Below are 18541 nucleotides of genomic sequence, written 5' to 3' on the forward strand. Positions count from 1 at the left end.
AGAAAAAAAACAACCCTAACATTTACCATGAAGATATTTTAAATATTTTCTTACAAAACTTTCATAGGTATGATTAAACTGAGAAAATATACTGCATCGCAACTGTGTTAAAGCAATCTGATCTAGAACACATCAAAAAACATAGCATTGATGGGACTGTGCAAACCAAAGCATTATTCCAGTCAAAACCCAGATCTTTTCATTTCCAACTCTTATAAAAAGCATGGCATCTCAAAAAGAATCAATAACCTAGATATTTCAAAGCGCTCTGTTCTAAAGATCTTGATTAAATCAAAGCTACAAACTGCTCATTTAAGAAATCTGCATGTATCTCAATCCTGCACATATTATCATGCCAGTGAGCAATTTAACATGTCAGTAAGAAAACATCTTTTTTCTGGGATATACTTTTACTTGCCAGTTTGTGCCATAGAGGGTAGTTTTCTTAATTTCAATGGAAACGTGTGCATGTTGGTATGAAAATAAATGAAGGTATGAAAATCTGTAGATGCCTAATTTCAACATTCTTTAGAACAAACACAGTCTCCAGAACACAGCTGCATACATTAGTCTATAACAGCACCAGGAAAAAACCCAAACACCTGTATTAATATATAGATCAGAGAAATAACAGTAACATGAATTTAAGAGACCAGTGAATGACAGAGCATGTAAAAAGCAGATACAAGAACACATTTGTTTGAAAAGTCCTTGGGCGTATCTGTCTTGTGCTGTTCCACATCATCTTGCTTGCAGCCCCCTGCAGTAGACTACATTAACATTGATGCCAGACATTTGCAATTATTCTTTAGAAAGCAGAACATACACATTTCAGACAGTACTGCAAAGTAACTTCAGATAGAACTCCAGACAAGGACTGCATGTTGGCTTAACTTTGTAACAAGAATATTAACAATTATTGGTCTGTATTTATTTTGAAGTTCTATCTCACAGATTTGATGCAGAATTTGTATTTGTGTTAGTTGCAGTGAAACCATATTAGACATAAAAATATCACAAAGCAACTGTTCTTCTCTTATGCTCTGTATAAAGTCCAAAGCTGGCTTCAACAGCACCTTGCCCCAAATGAAAGAATTTAGAATACGTAATAGGAAAACCACAGCTGGATTTCATAGCCTAAGCCTACTTTGTAAATAAACACTTGTAAAAATAATTTTAAAATCACATCTCTGAGCACCCTTAAGGATGCTTTTCCTTGCTATTTTTTTGATAACACCTCTCACAAAGCACAAATAAAACCAAATGAAAATCCCTAATCTCAGATTAAGCTATATTCCTCTATTACAACAAGCAGTTGACTGTACACAGCACACAGACTGCTTTCTGCATTCATGTATTCATCATACATAACAAATATACAGTAGGAACCAGGTATTATCACACTGTGTTACATCCTAACCAGACATCTGTAGGGCTGTAATATCTAGGCAGGTGGTAGCTTCACTGACAAACCCAGTCACCTTTCTGGTGAGGAACACCTGAAAAGTCATGCTTACGAGACCAAATTTTTAAATTTTTTTAGCATGAAATTCCCTTCTGGACAAAATTTACATTGTTAGAGGTGTTCTGACTCATGTTTCCTATGGAAAGAAAAGCAGTTAAAACTAAGTCTGTTATTTGTTGCAAAGCCTCTGTTCACCATATTTGAAAAGTCTTGGCAGTTGTGAGAAATTCCCACTAACTGTAAAAAGGGAAACAACCCCCATTTTCAAAAAGGAAAAAAGGAAGACCAAGGGAATTACAGATCAGTCAGTCTCACCTCTGTGCCCAGCAAGATCATGGAGCAGATCCTCCTAAAGGCTCTGCTAAGGCATGAGAAAAACAAGGGGTGATTGGTAACAGCCAACACAGCTTCACCAAAGGCAAATCCTGCCTGACTAATTTGGTGGCCTTCTACCATGGGGTCATAGCTTCAGTGAACAAAGGAAGAGCAACTGACATCATCTACCAGGACCTGTGCAAAGCCTTCGACACTGCCCTGCACAACATCCTGGTATCAAAACTGGAACAATACAGATTTGATGGATGGACCACTTACTGGGTAAGGAACTGGCTGGGTGGTCTCATCCAAAGAGTGGTGATCAAGGACTCAATGTCCAGATGGAGACCTGTGATGAGTGGTGTTCCCCAGGAGGACTTGGACCACTGCTATTTAACATCTTTGTTGGTGACATGGACAGCAGAATTGAGTGCACCCTCACCAAGTTTGCTGATGACACCAAAGTGTGTAGTGAAGTCAACATGCTGGAGGGAAGGGATGCCATCCAGAGGGACTTGACAGGCTTGAGAAGTGGGCTTGTGCAAACTGCATGAAGTTCGACAAGGTCAAGTGCAAGGTTCTGCACCTGGGTCAGGGAAATCCGAAGCACAACTACAGGCTGGGTGGAGAATGGATGAAAAACAGTCCAGAGGAGACGGACTTGGGAGTGATGGTGGATAAGAAGCTCAACATGAGCTGGCAATGTGAGCTTGCAGCCCAGAAAGCCAACTGTGTCCTAGGCTGCACCAAAAGAAGTGTGGCCAAAAGGTCAAGGGAGTTGATTCTCCCCCTTTACTTGGCTCTCATAAGATCCCACCTGGAGTACTGTGTTGAATTCTGGAGTCCCCAACATAAGAAGGACATGGAGATCCTGGAGGAAGTCCAGAGAAGGGCCACAAAGATGACCTTTCCTATGAGGAAAGGCTGAGAGAGATGGAATTGTTCAGCCTAGAAGAGAAGGCTCTAGGGAGATATCATAGCAGCCTTCCAGTATCTGAAGGGGGCATAGAAGAAAGCAGGGGAGGGACTTTTTACACAGACTTTTAGTGAGAGGGCAAGAGGAGAGATTTAGGTTAGACATTAGGAAGAAATTCTTTAATGTGAGGGTGGTAAGACACTGGAACAGGTTGCCCAGGGAAGCTGTGGAAGCCCCATCCCTGGAAGTGTTCAAGGGCAGATTAGGTGTCGCTCTGAGGAACCTTATCTAGTGGGAGGTGTCCCTACCCATGCAGGAGTGTTGGAACTAGATGATCTTTAAGGTCCCCTCTAACTCAAACTATTCTGTGATTCTATGAATTTATCACCAGACCACTTTTAGCCAGCACAAGATTTTGAAACTTAGGACAAATTTTATCCTTTGTTGAATTTGACCGAGATATGAGCTAAATTCCATGTGCATGACTGAGGCAAAAAAATGATTTTATTTTATCATTCCAAAAGTTTTTATTTTTTACCTATGATATTACCAATAGAGGAACATTTATCTTACTTATACTGCTTCCTCGTCTGCCAGAAACAACATAGGAATTGCAGTGCCCATTCTCCAGGTCTTAAATCTTCCAAATCAGTCCTGCATGCAGAACAACACTACACCAATAGCAGCATGTCCTGGACCTTGACGTGTTTTGGTAGAGGAAGAAAACATTGGCTCATTCTGCATAAAGAATTTACAAACAATGTATTTTCTGGGGTTTCAGTGCACTAAGAGCAGACTGCATTCATACTATGCATTTCATTTAATGAATATTTAATAAAAGCATAAAATGCTCAAGAGCAAATTTATTTGGTAGAGATGCTTACTGCAAAGGCATACTAAAACAACAGGAGTAACTGCAATGGACAGATGATAAAACTTAAATATAGCAACACAGCATGTGTAGTTTTGTCTCATGCATTTAACAACTATAACAGAAAAAGCTGAAGGACATGAATAAATCAACACGCAAAGTATTTATGTGAACATATTATGCACTGTAAACTACTTCTGTAAAGCCAGGTAATTCATGCAAACATGAAAATGCATGGAAGTGTTCATGCATGCCAGGCACATACATTTTTAAAAATTATTCCTAAACAAGAGCCTGAAGAAGCAAGCAGGAGTGTTCATACAAACAAAATTATAACCTTGGACTGTAAATAGAGACACAATTTACACAGACTTCAAAAAGCCTTTAGGGTTGTGTTGGGTTGACATTGGCCAACTGCCCACCCAGTTCCCATCCTCAACAGAGGAAGAATAGAAGATTAAAAAGCTCCTGAAACCTCACCACAAATACCCAACAGAAAGGCTAACATTTTTGTGTCAACCACTTCATACGTACTCAAGGCTAGAACTTTTTTACTTAATTGCATTTTCCTTCAGGGAGAGAAATAAAAGGCTAAATCATCAACTCTATCCCTCTTCATTAGAGAGAAAAAAAATCCCACTACAATAAAGCCCCAAAAAATCAGCTTGAGTTGTCATTGGAAAGACGAAGTCAGCATCACTGTGACTGCAACACATCCATTTCACACATGGATTCTATTTGATAACCCTCTGGGAAAACCAGTAATGACAAACTGAACTCTTCTGCAGCATCTTCTTTACAAAATGCTGTGCACTCTGCAATGTTAACTTTTATTTTTTTATCTCTTTCCTAATCCTTTTAGCTATGACAATAAGGCCTTTAATACTCAGTAATGTCACTGAAGAACTGTCATTAACAGGTATGTTTAATAATCTTCACTCAAGTTACTTAAACAAGCATTAGATAAGCTGTAGTTCTTCCCTCTGCCTTACTGTGCCATCACTCTGGCGGTTGAACTGATCAAAGTCAATTCTTGCATGAAGCTCCCTGAAATTCACAGGGAGTTGAGACCACATTTGGGGCATTTCTGAAAGGAATTAATGAAAGTTTGAATCGGAAGTTTTGTGAGTTATTTTTTTAATTTACGCTGAAGCATTCAATTTTTAAACAAACTACTTAGACTTGCATCAAATTAGTATTCCTTTGCTTAAAAATTTACTTTAAACTGAAAACGCCACACTAATCATAGAATCATAGAATCATTAAGGTTGGAAGGGACCATAAAGATCATCAAGTTCCAGCCTTCCCTGCCATGAGCAGGGAACCCCACCACTAGACCAAGTTGCACAAAACCTCGTTCAACTTGGCCTTAAAAACCTCCAGGGATGGGGCATCAACAACCTCCCTGGGCAACCCATTCCAGTTCCTCACCACCTCTATAGTGAAGAATTTCTTCCTAATATCTAACCTCAATCTCCCCTCTCTCAGTTTAAAACCATTACCCCTTGTCCTATCACTATCTTCTCCAATGAAAAGTCTCTCCCCAGCTTTTCTGTAGGCCCATTTCAAGTACTGGAAGGCCGCTATAAGGTCTCCTCAGAGCCTTCTCTTCTCTAGGCTGAAAAGCCCCAAAATGTTTCAGATTAGAAAAATATTTTGGTTGGAAAACCTGAACACTGTGAATAATAAATTTAATTGCATACTTTTCCTGTCAATCTATCTTTATTTGTTCACCTGCCAAACCAAAGTTGTCTATTATTTGCTATTTTTAGATTATATGATGGAGTTTCACAGACTGGGTCTTCAGAATGCATTGCATTTCTATGATATAGTCCTCATAGCAGGACTGCATTGGGGTAGGATGCTAGTGCATCAGAGCACTAACATTCATCAAGTAGGTCACATCCATACTTCAGGTAACTGGGAGAGGTTCTGATCCAACAACAGGATGTCCATGAGTTGGAGAGTCAAGAGATCACAGAATCATAGAGTATGTCGGAACCCTCCCTCCTGAGGGATTCAAGGCAACATCACCTTCCAAACTTCCAACTATGTGCAGCTTTGTCTGAATGGCATCATTCCTCATCCAAATTGGCTCCATTTCATACATTTCCTTTGCCACTTAAGGTTTTAGTAATTACAGGCTGGTAAAAGGCTGCTTGAAGGCCAGCTCACAGAGGAGCACAAGGATGACTCAGATGTCATATCTTGTGATTCTGGCAATCTCAAAATCTCATTTCTGAAGAGAAATCAAACTTTACCAATAACTTCTCCAGGCAAGCTCCAGCTGTAGGTACAGTGGCAATTCCCATCTTCTCAGTAGTTACTGTTTTCAGCTTTTAGGAAGCTGAGGTTGAAAACACTGAAATGATTCAGCAACATTTTTATGTATCGGGAAATTCACTTCTGCTATCAATAAGTTAAAGGAACTTCCATTTTTATTCTACTATGTTCATTACTAGGAAAAAGAAAAGTCTGACAGACAAAAGGTCACAGGGCTTGGCTGAGCAGCTAATGAGACAGTCTGCATACTTAGCTAAGTAGTAATTTTATTTTCCAGTAGGTGCTGCTTGCTAAGAACTACAATACTTTTCCACAAGCATCTGACAACTGAAAAAACCACAACAACTTCTTGGCATTACAGAGAAATTAATAACGAAAACTACCAGTTTCAAATGTTTGGATGGAGACTAAGTGCATAGGATCTTTTCACAGAAAGTATCTCAACCAAACTAAGTATTTCCTTATAATATGAAGATACATTCATGGCATGGATTCAAGTAGTATCTACTATGACAATATTCTAGTTTGGCCAAACTGCACATAATACAGAAATTATCTGAAGGGCACACTTCTCAGGCCTTTGGAGTAATGCATTCTTCATGAACAAAGTTCCTTCTCATGCTCACTTGGATGCAACCTCAGATAACTTTTCCCTCATTATGACATTGACATGTGGAAAGTGATTAGACACTGCAACTCCAATGCTGCTTTCCCAGACATGAAATGGGAAGATATAAGGCAAAACAGACACAGCCCTGCCACTATATGGTTTCAGAGTAGGTTAGTAAAGATTCAGAAAAACTGAGAACAGGAAGCCAGGGATACAGAGATTTACAGAGTTTAAAAAACAGAGACATTTCCGGCAGGCATACAGTAGGAGTCACATACAAGTAAAAATGTCTTGTCAGTTAAACACAGGACATAGAAGCCATGAAGCAATACTGGTAACTATCCTCATATCAACTCTCTAACATCAAGCAGATGTACTACTTTACTTCTGACATGAAAGGACTTTTAGAATGCACAGATGGAAAAAATTATATAAAATACACTTTTTTATATATAAAAGATCAGTTATAATTCATTGCTTCATTTGTTGATTTTAAAAGTGAGTTAAGAACAGGTTTTATTAATAACATTGTATATTGCCAGTTGGCTAGTTTTTTTCCACATTATCACTTAATAACACTTGGAGAAACCATTAAAAATGTATGGCAATCATTCTAGCCACTATGAAGTGTTGCACTTCATTTAATGTCTAAAATATAATTACCTGCACAGAAAAGCACAAGGTAATATTAATACCAATAACAGAACTGAACATGTTTTCATTCTGAATATTGAGTACTCTCAATTATTTTATATTGCTGCAGTTACTATCCTGAATAACAGGATATGCATAAATACAGGAAGACGTGATCTATTTGTGTCACAGAACGGATTCAGACAAGAAGCATGTTTTATCGAAGTACCCACTAGTACAGAAAGGGGCTATTTTCTATTTTCCTACTTAGAATTTGCCTTGTTCCCCAGTGAAGTCAATGACAGCTTTTATATTCACTTCTTTAGAAGCTGATTTAAGTCCTTAGAGTCTGATCAAGCATCCAGAAGAAATATTTTTACAGTCCGTAGCAGATTTTACAATCCTACATAAGCACCTTATTAAGATTTATAGCATATCTAGCCTCTTCCCTGGCAGTATTACACCATAAAGGAGGTCTAGCTGATTCAATAATGATATGAGCATCTGTCCATGCATGATTTAAATCACATGCATGTGACTGGATACTCTGGTCTTATTAGGTGATAACAATAATGGGTCCGTATACCGGAGAAATAAAAATGTCCAGAAAGAGTAAGTCCAAGCTATTTATTGAGAGCTGCAATGTTTCTGTAGAGAAGAGGAAAGGAAAAGTCTTGAAATAAGTTTATTAACTAAATTCCAAGGACCCATGTGATGTGACAAACCAGTCTACTATTACACAAACAAGACATAGGAGAGCACTGTCAATTTATCTGTCTACCTACCTAAAGAATTTTTCTCAAAGAGAAAGGAAGCTGATACTCTATTTCTTAAGAACCAAGTTCCTTCTGTGCCATCTTCAAACCATTAAATATGAGCTAAATAAATAAATTATGCCAAACCAGTCTTGTAAGTTCCCAGGTGTACTTATTTGTGCTCAATTTAATGGCAATTTAAAACTGAAACACTTACCATTAAGCCATCTATTAAGTCTTTCAGAAAGTAATGTAACCAGCAAAAAATACACCAAAACAGTGTGTAAACAAAACCATTAACAAGGATGACTGATACAATAAAATGAGACAGCCTGAACTGCTACTTCTGTAGTAAACATCAAGAATTAGAGATGTTGCAGTACCTGCAAACTAATGGTTGCCATTACATACAAAGGAAAATCTTTCTGCATAGGGTGTGTGCCATTGAACCTAGAACGACATCAGGATCATCACTCACAAGGCTTCTCAGCACAGTGTGCTTTTAGAAGACAAATTTGTACCCTTCCATTAACATATCACTACCTGGAGCTTATGATGAAAAACCATAAAGATTAAGTAGTATTTTATACCTGAATTTGATGTTAATTTTTTTTCCTCATTGCATAAAACAGTCTTACTGGATTGCATACCTAAACAACTCATGCAGATACTCGAAGAAAACAAATTATTATTATTATTGTCTTCTTAATAAATTTAAGACTTACATACAAAATCAACAAAAATGATGCAATTATGATAAAACATAAGAAGTTATTAATTCAAATGGAGTACAGATGGTCTACTTTATCAGTTAGGGTTAAATTAATTTTTAAAAGTACTGTTGTTGCTATCAGTTTTCTGTTCCTATTCATTTAAATAATTTTTAACAGAAGAATCTCCCATTCTTCCTTCCCTTTCTCACATTTTTTTGTTCCTTTCCAGAAAATTTCCTTGCCGTCTAAACAATTCTTCACACAAAATTCCAAGGAAACAATTTGGGGAGAAAAGGAGATTAATTATTTCAAATCCACAACTAGGAAATAGTCATGTTTCTTTCCCTCCTTCCCCACCCCTCTGTAAATACAAATTCCTGGCTTCCTTCCCTATTGATATAGCATACACTGAAAAGGATAGAGCATGATGGAGTAGATTCTCTAGCAGGAACTAAGATTGCTGTTCCTGAGCATCTTATTTGTCAGCATACCGAGAAATGCATTGCATTATCCATTGCAATGTCCAAGCAAACTTTGAGTAAAAGACAAGTCTTGCACATAAATCAGCAAGTAAGGAAAGCTATATTCACAGGCTGTTAAAAGCAGACAGGTACACTGCAAATGAGAACTTTTTGTCTGAAAAGAGCTGCTACTGTCACAGAAAGATGAAGATGCAGTATCACAAAAACAGCAGTTACCGGTTCCAGAAAGCATTCTAAAACAAATTTTCATTTTACTAGTCACATTACCTTCTTCCTCCTTTATTAGTGAATAAGTCTGTTACAAGATTATCATGGCTAGCCTAACATGATAACAAAATATCTGAGACCATGAGCAACTTATTCTGAAGGACTCAGGAATATTTTATCCAGGGCTTATTATTTTAAATATTCTTTTGCCGAAAAATTGTGTACTAGTGTTTACTGATTCCAAAGATCCAGGGAACTGATGCACCATCTCAAGCCCTTCTACAGGAGAAAATGCATCACTCAAGAAGATGACAAGAGAGGTAAGATTTTGGTTAGGGGTTCTAACCAACAAATTTGGACTACCATAGTCTCTCTTTATCAAGTCCACTATCAGTACATGGTTTATATAAAAAACCACTACACCTGAAATCCTGGACACCAAAGTCTGCACTACTTGTATCCAGTATGCAAGTAAAACTAGTAGGCACTTAAGTAAACTGAAGTGCAAAAGAAAATTCTACCTACCAACAAGAATTATACAGTATAAGTGATACAAAATCATGTATATCATCTTTCAGCAGCAGAAGAGAAACTTGGAAAAGCTTTTATAGCTCCTGCTTTATTTTATCCACAATCATTAAATTGGTTGCCAACTACAAGAAGTATGAACTTGCACAATATAATTCTCTGATCCCTCCCCACCATATTCAGTTAGAGTAAAATGATGATGAGCTGCCACTCATGATAAATGACTTACACGGAACAACGGATAAGTGATAAATTACTCATTTTTTGCTAAACAGTAATTTAAATTAATTTCTAAAATGGCTAGATCACAAGATTTCCTCACTGTTCTTCAGGGCCTTTTATTTAATCACACAGACTATGCACTTCAAAACCAAATTTGCAATTGGGGAGGGACAATAAAGTAAGCAGGAGCTTTAGGAATTATTCCATCTTAGTGTACATGCAATACTGGACTCCTAAAAGGTGAAAATAAGTGGATCCTTTCCCTACAAACAGTCATATCATTAAAAGGTAGATTAGAAAGTCCTGCAGTTTAAATTATAGTGATAATGCCTTTTGATATTACTAAAAACCTCCAAGTTTGACATCATTAAAATTCTTGTTAAATTAAGAATAAACTGCAAAATGCCAAACATACACAACACCTCTATATCCACAGAAGAAACTGGCTTTACTCAATCTTACTGTTGCCTTAAAACTCAATTAGGGGTTTTGGTCAGATGTTGGGAAACAAGCCTAGCATTATACCAACAAAAAACCCAGGGGCTTCATTTAGTCCCCAAGGTAAAACCTGTGCTGACCAACATGGCAACCAAAGGCCTTTTCAAGTTCTCAAGGTTTCCACTGACTTTGCAGCTAAAGTGCAAAATACAGATTTTCAGCTTTTAAAGGATCAGAGGCACAGAGGCTTTCTGTACAAAATTATTTTTAAAAAGCAGTTTATATTAAAAAAAGACATTACAACAGTAAAAATAATGTTTTTCTAATTTTTCTCTCTGAACTATAAAACTTCCACAAATGCAAATTTTGAAATTAATCTGATTTGAGTGATGACACAGGAAAGATAAAGTTCTTCCCTGTCCTGGCTAGCTCTCTTCTGCCTGCATCTTACAAAGGGAGAGTTGCAGAACAAAAAAAAAAAAAATATGGGAGTTGTTCTTTCAAAAATTGAAAGCAGTCAGTGTCCTGGATAAAAAATAAAAACCCAATTTCTGGTCTACTCCTTGGACAAAGCTCCTTGGACCACTTTACTCCTTCCTGAGGGCTTTTCAGAAGACTTACATTCATTTTTTCATTATTGTAGGTAAAAGTGTGTATTATGAGAGGAAGAAATACTTAAGATTGCCCTGACTTTGTTGGTATTATATTTAATATGCATTTCAAATTAGCAAATCCCAAAAAAACACATTACATGCATTTATCATAATATCCAGAGAGAGTTAACTAGTTAAATGATCTGATAAAGAACATTTCCAATGCTAATAACAGACTTCCAAAACATCCACTAAACACCTCTCCTAGGGCACCACACAGCACTATGGGATTAGTGCAGCATGTCCTGGGGTTTGTATGCAATAAAAAACAAGCAGCAACTTCCTCATCCTAATTAACTCCTGTTAAAAGAAGCTCTGAGTAACAGTAAGTTTGCCAGAGATGCAGAGGGAAGGCCACTGCAATGGTACAATATGCATAATGAGCCATTTTTAAAAATCATTTTTGCACTAGTATCAGAGAGGTACTACAGGAATATGTATGTAGCATTGGTCTCAGTAACAAGAGCCACAGCAATGGCTTGAAAAAGGGAAACCAAAACAAACCCCTTCTAGAGGAGATTACACACAACTGTCACATTTTTTTTCAATCTGTTCCTAAGATTGCATCACTGAAGGAATGACTTTATATAAACCTTGGAAAAAAAATCTGTTGGATCTCCATCATAGTCTTCAAAACATGTTTAGAAGAAGCTAATTACAACTCCTGGTAACCCTATAAACATGGGAAATTAAATATGAAAACAATTTTTAACACATTTTCCACTGAGTCCACTGAGAATACTACCATCTAATGAAGAGAGTTTCTCTCACATTTATTAAAAAAAACACGATTGTAAGTTACTGAGTATATGAGAAATATTGTATATATAAGAATCCTGCAGCAACAAAGGAAACCTGAGAAGCTGAAGTCTTAACTGAAGCAATCTGCTCTTTAAAATTATAAGCAGAGAGAGATGTGCCTATAGCCTATTGCAACCTGATAGAAATTTTTGATCTAAATAAGCAATTTGAAATATCCTATTACAATATTTTTTCTTTCAAGAAAGCTAAAGGAATGAATATATTAGCTAAAAATATTAAAATAGCTTTTTTTTTTTTCTTTTTTTTTACAGATTAAGTTCTGTATATATAAGAACTGCAAAACTTCTCAAAGACAGACAGACAATTAAAAGCAAAAATACTATGCTAGCTCAGTTACCTTAATTCACTGTCGCATGGCTAATAATTCAGCTAAAACTGTTTTTTTTTTTTTTAAATAAGGCCTTCTATGAGAGGCAGCAACAGGAGCAATGTGTCTTCTGGTGTGTTTGGTGTTTCTCTTAATACCTCATTTTCACCATCATTAACTCAATCAAAAGTGTCTAAATGAGCTACAGGATCAGAAAGCTCTTCATTTTGTTTTACCTATATGGTGAACTCACCTGTAAATACTTAATGATTTATTTTTTTATATATATCCTGTCCAATGAATCACCAAAAAACACCTGTAATAGCCCTATATGATCCCTCTAATTTTCAGGCTATACAGCTATTCACACTTAAGCGATGACATCTATAAACCGTCTGCAGTAGCATCTTTGAAATTTGCCATGTTTTTGCAAGTTAAAATAGCTCATAATTCTAAAGCAAATGGAAATGGATTTTTATTGGACATCAAATCCTGGAAAAAAATTCTCATTTGTGAAAGAACAGAATGTTTTGGTTTTCCTTTTTTCATTATTAAAAGCTAAAGTTATAAATAATTTGTACTACATTTAAAAAGTTTCTTCTTCCAAAGGTGGGCAAAGATAGAAGAGTTGCTTATTTAGTGAGCAAAAGAACATTGCTATTTTAAATTGGCTTGTTTTAAACAATTAGTATTGAATTAACTTTTATATATATATAAATAGATTACCTTCCTCTGTATGTTATATTGACTAATGATCACTGCATCAAGTAATGAAAATGGTTTTTAATTGCCCTTTATGAATACAGCTGGATGATAAAACTAAGGACAACACAAACATTGAAGTGACCATCACAGCACTAACTCATCTTGATTTGGGGCAAGAACAGTGTCATGGTTTGAGTCCAACACAACAACAAAGGAACAGCCCCATGGCCACTCACTCAGCTTCCCCTGACACACACACACTCCGGGATGAGGAGGACAAAGCTCATGGGTCGAGACAAAGGACAAGGAGGGTTCTTCACCGATTAAGGTCACAGGCAAAACAGACCCAACGCGGGGAAAAATAATATATTTATTTCATTCTAATTAAATACACACAGTACACAGACAACACAAAGAGCAGGGCTTGCATATGTTACCCCTCCCTTCTTCCTGGGCCCAAATCACTTTGTTCCCAGTTTCTCTCCCTCCTTCCCCCCAGCGGCACAGGGGGACAGGGGGTGGGGTTTAGAGTCAGTTCACAGGCTGGTGGTTCCTGCTGCTTCTTCCTCCTCAGGAAGAAGGATTCCTTTCAGTCCTTCCCTGCTTCTCCACGGGGTCCCTACCATGAGAGAAAGTCCTCTACGAACCTCTCCTTCATGAGTTTTTCCCACGAGGTCCAGAGCTGCTCCAGCCTGCGCTTCCCACAGTCATGGGCTGCTTCAGGAACAGTCACCTCCCCTGGCACCGGGGTCTTCCAAAGCTGCATAATCAGAGTCCACTGGCCACAACATCCAAGACCATGGCCAAATTCACCCCTCCTGGTGCCTTCAGGGAATATTCCACTACGTTCCTCCACGAGTGCAGGGGGACAGCCTGCCATCTCACCATGGGTTCCAGGGAAACTTCTGCTTGGGCACCTTCTTCCCCACCAACCCCCAGCACCACTCTCTTTCTCCAGCACAGCTCTTCTTTTTTCTTTAAGTGCTGCTCTGCTCAGATCTTATATCAGTTCTTTTGTATGTTAATCGCAGAGGAGCATCTATTGGTCCCTCTAATCTTTGGCTGGGTTTTGGAAGCAAGGGGAGCTTCTCAGCTTCTTATCGGAGCCATTCCTGGGGCTCTTCCCCCGCTACCAAAAACCCCGCCAAACCAGACCAGCAATAACAGAAAACATTCTTTGCTGCAAAGAAGAATCAACTATGTATCTAGATTAAACAAAGACACAAAGTGTGCATTTTAGAATGGAGGCAAATAAAATATTAGTAACTACTGGTATAACAATAGTGACTCCTGTCAAGGTCATAGCCATAAAGGCAGCTGAACAGTCCATATTTTACACAGAGTAACACCTGCTGCATTTACACAGAACTGCAACTACCTGCATATGCGTTGTTCTCGCTAATCTGGAAATGCCAATCCCATATGAAGATCATAATATTCCTTAATAACAAAAAAGCTCTATTTCCAATTTGTGTGCAGCAGCCAGATATAAAAACAAAAAATAGAAGTGGGGACGTATTAAGAACATGGTTAAGAAGCCAACTGATTTCAAAGTAATTATCTTGGAAAAGATACTACAGTCTTATTAAATTTATAGAAGGCTGGCATACGATTTTTTTTTTTTTTTTTTTTTTTCCTTTCTGGTATGCTAGGACTGGTTTTACTGGATTTAAGAGCTATTCTAATATTACTGCTTGCTGGAGGACTGGTAAGTGTACTGGAATTATTGTTTGTTCTTAAATTAACACTCACTTTCCAGGACAATAAACAAAAAAAACAAAGTACAGTTACCTTTTTAAATGGTTTTACGGTATACAACTGTTTTTCATAGTCCTTTCCCTCCCTACCCTCAATAAAATTTAGATCACGGTATTTTGGAACACAAGAGTTATTTGTTACAGGGCTTTGTAGATACAAGCAAGGGCCTATGTCTGGAGAACATAAAACCAGGGTTTTGTGTAAAAAGCCAAATGTGGTAGTCTCAAAATCTGGGTTTACTCAATTGCAAACATAAAAGCATGTACGCAATTTTTTTTCCTGATGAACACAGACAGTTATCAATGTAATTGACATTAAGTTATAAAGGAGGAGCAGCAGCTATCAAAAAAACAATGTGATTTTTAGGAAAGAAGCCACTGTCACTGTAAAACCACTTTGTAAAAGAAATCTGCTTATGGAGGTCCAGATACTGTAGTGCAAAAGAGCCTCTTAAACACTTAGTAAGAGATCAGTGAAACACATAGTAAGAGATCAGGGCAGTATCAAGGCTCTTAAACCTACCCCGCACATCTTTTTCCATTATTTTCTAAACCTTACCCCCATAAAGCGATAAAGGAAGAAACAATTGAACAAAACGTGATGGATAATTTAAGAAGGTTCAAGCCACAACTGTAGGTTTTCCTATATTAAGCAGAAGACAATTCTTTCTATCTTTCTATCTTTCCTCTTCTTCTTTACAATATGTACCAGGACTTGACAAGATGTACTCATTAACAGAATTTAATTATGTTGTAATATACTGCCAGTAAATGATATCAAAATAAGGCTTCCAAGTTCTACTCTTGATACTAATGTGTTTGGTTTATTTAATGAGACTTGCAAAAAGTGGTATGTAGGTTCTTGGCCTGATAGTATTTGTAAAATTGTGTTTAGCACTGGTTCTTTTTCAGCTATGAATATATAAAAGAGATATGTCTAAATTTACTTTTAAAGGATTGTTTTAGGGACATATTGTAAAAATGCAAAAGATTTCTTACTATCACAGTCTCATTATCAAATCTGAGAAAATCCAATAAAACTTCTGCAAGTGGCCAAATAATCAGTATTATATATGTTATACATTTAGTTTTTTGAAGATTGACTAGCTATTTTCACCCATTAAATCAGTCCTACCTACTGATCTTTATTTTTCAGAAGTCGTAAGTCTTTGAAACTGCTGGGTAGGGAGGCCTAGGCCTCCCTACTGAGATTACCAATAGTCTTTTTATAGAAGCCTGCAGTAACACTGGAAAAATGAAAGAAGATTAGCAGAATACAACAAAAAAATTGGACTCTAGTGCTGTATTGACATTTTAAAGGAAAGATTTGCTGTCATGTCTGGGCCAAGTTATTTGCTGATAAATACCACTGAAGATAGCACATTTACACAATTGATACTTTATCCTGTTCTTTATGCAATAAATATACCTAAGAAGGTGGGAGACTTCCAGTGTCATAGATAATTTAATATACTTGCTTCATTACGTGTACCTAACATAAAATTTACGATCTCATTTCCTAGGTGATGGAAAGGGTAAAAAAAAGATACAGAGTGAAACTGTCAGAAACATTGATTCATATTAGAAATATTAGATATTAAAAAGTAATTTTGCTTCTTAAAGAACTTGTCTAACATAACTGTCCAACACATTTTAATATTTATTATTACTGAACAGGAGCTTAGTATTATTTACAGTCTCGTGCTGTATTGATATGAACAACCAACCAACAACCACAAAGTCATAATCCAAATAAGAATTACAAAAAAAAAAAAAAAAAACTTGAAAAAATGATTTAAGATATATTACAAAAGATAATAAAAAGAGAAGGTGAGATACTCTAATGACAGACAGAGCGCATAACTTTCAGATTTGGCTGCTCTTCCTTATTCAGTAATCTTATCTGCATGCAGTGTCTAAAGTTTCTCTACATATCAAGGAATGAAGATTGGGTTCACCAGAGCAGCTGGTACTCTACTAAGCTACTGGGGGGGGGGGTAGGGAGCAGGGGAAGAAGCAATGGAGCTTCTTCCAAAACCTTACACCAAATGTTTTGGCAACTGAGATCTAGTCTCTACAGATTTCCATCTCCTAAGCAATGAGAAAAACAATGCAGGACCAAAGCCTGTGTCAGCAGCAGAAGCCATGCACTTGCTCCTCCTGCACAGCTTGAATACAACTGTTGGTCCAAGACCAAGAGCAGGAGCAAGTAATATAACTGGATTGACCACTTAAACATAAAAAACTGCAGTGTAGCAAAAATTCTTCACAAATTCTACATATAATAAACACAAAAGACATTTTTTAAATTTTCCCTATAGTATAAAACAACTGAAAATTTGCCTCGAATCGTAATTTGAACACAAATGCTCTTACTAGCTATCTCCATTTCTAACCCCTCCATCCATGCCTCATGGTTCCATTGTAATTGCTGCTCAGCTGCTTAGACATACAGGTCCGGAGACCTGTTAGGTCCTACATTTGCTACATTAGGAAAATGCCATGGCACAATAGCCACAGTGACAGGATCACTATACATTCAATAAATGTTTGCACTGAGTTCAACAGGCTAGTAATTCAGCCTTCTACAACCTAGCTTTTTCTTTGGATTGCTGAATACAGTTCTGCTTTCCTAAACTCTCTCTTCATTCTATAGAGAATGAGAAAATGAATAAAGGCCTTACATACAAAGCACGGGACATTTGATTCTGGGTCTTTAGACTTCTAAAGCCATTTAAGGACTATTTTGGATACCTTTGAATTACTTAAAATTAAGAGTTCTTCACAAAACACACTAGTATTCATCACTGAAACATCAGACCAGTTATTATGTTCATGATATTATTTAAACCTCTCTAAACATCCAGGGAAGAAAGGGAATTACTGCATCTGTCAATCAAGAAACCATTCTGTAATTGTTCTCTATATTTCCTCCCAAGGCTCCAACTCCCTATAGATTTGCTAAGTTTTAATTGGAGTCCCTTTAGTATTCAGTTTTGCTACTAATAGGAAACTGTGTTTGAAGTATGTGAGAATCCTAGCCTTAAGTACTATTGTTGAGGGAATATTATACCTCAGTATTCAAATGAAACAGTAGTGTAGTTGTAAATGGTTTAAAATATAAGGTATTTTTATCATTACAATTTGGCTTAATTATCATTAAACAAGAAATCTACAGACTAGCTGTCCACTCTTTCCTAACTTGCTTCTCCTTGTGCTCATTTTCATTGGATTCCTAAATTGAAATTTATGAGGTAAGACACAATTTAACTCCAGAATTGTTTTATTATTTTATTATTCAGGGATTATTTGTTTGTACTTTAGTTTGGGGCTATGGAGACAATATCCACAATAAAGTATTTCCATTTAATAAGTGAAAGCAGGCAGCATTCACCAACATGCTACCCATGAAACTACAAATGTTTGATGTATCCAAGGACAGTTCTTGTTTTGTCTTGCTATGTCCCTCTAAGTCACTTCCCTGCTACCCCAATACAGAGTTAATAAGCAACTTTTCCATACTGCCACAGAAGAAATACAGACTGGTTGCTTTAAGTAACTTTAGTCTCCCCATTTTTATTTTCTTTCAAGATGATGAGGAAAATACTGAAAATACAGTTGCATGTTGGAGAAAACATTATGTCTTGGCCAAACATTATAATCCCAAATTTCAACTCATTGAAGCAAGAATGGTATTTATTAGAGAAAGATCTTTATTGTACTTGTTAGGACTCCCTATCTTATGCAGATACCTACAATTTTAGAATTACATTTGGGAAAAAAAAGGTTTTTTACACTGCAGGAACCTTAAAGGTAAGTTAGTCCAGCCCGCCCTGCAGTGCGCAGGTACTTTTTTGAC

At 36.9% G+C, this 18541-nt stretch overlaps 1 protein-coding gene across 32 annotated transcripts in view; it reads right to left on the reverse strand.

The window, feature by feature from the left end:
• The window catches only part of NRXN1 (neurexin 1), a 759121-nt gene that overhangs the window by 496972 nt on the left and 243608 nt on the right, over positions 1-18541 (reverse strand). The gene's annotated exons all lie outside the window — the stretch shown is intronic.

The sequence above is a fragment of the Apus apus genome, chromosome 3 (assembly GCF_020740795.1).
Source record: "Apus apus isolate bApuApu2 chromosome 3, bApuApu2.pri.cur, whole genome shotgun sequence".
NCBI classification, from domain to species: Eukaryota; Metazoa; Chordata; class Aves; order Apodiformes; family Apodidae; genus Apus; species Apus apus.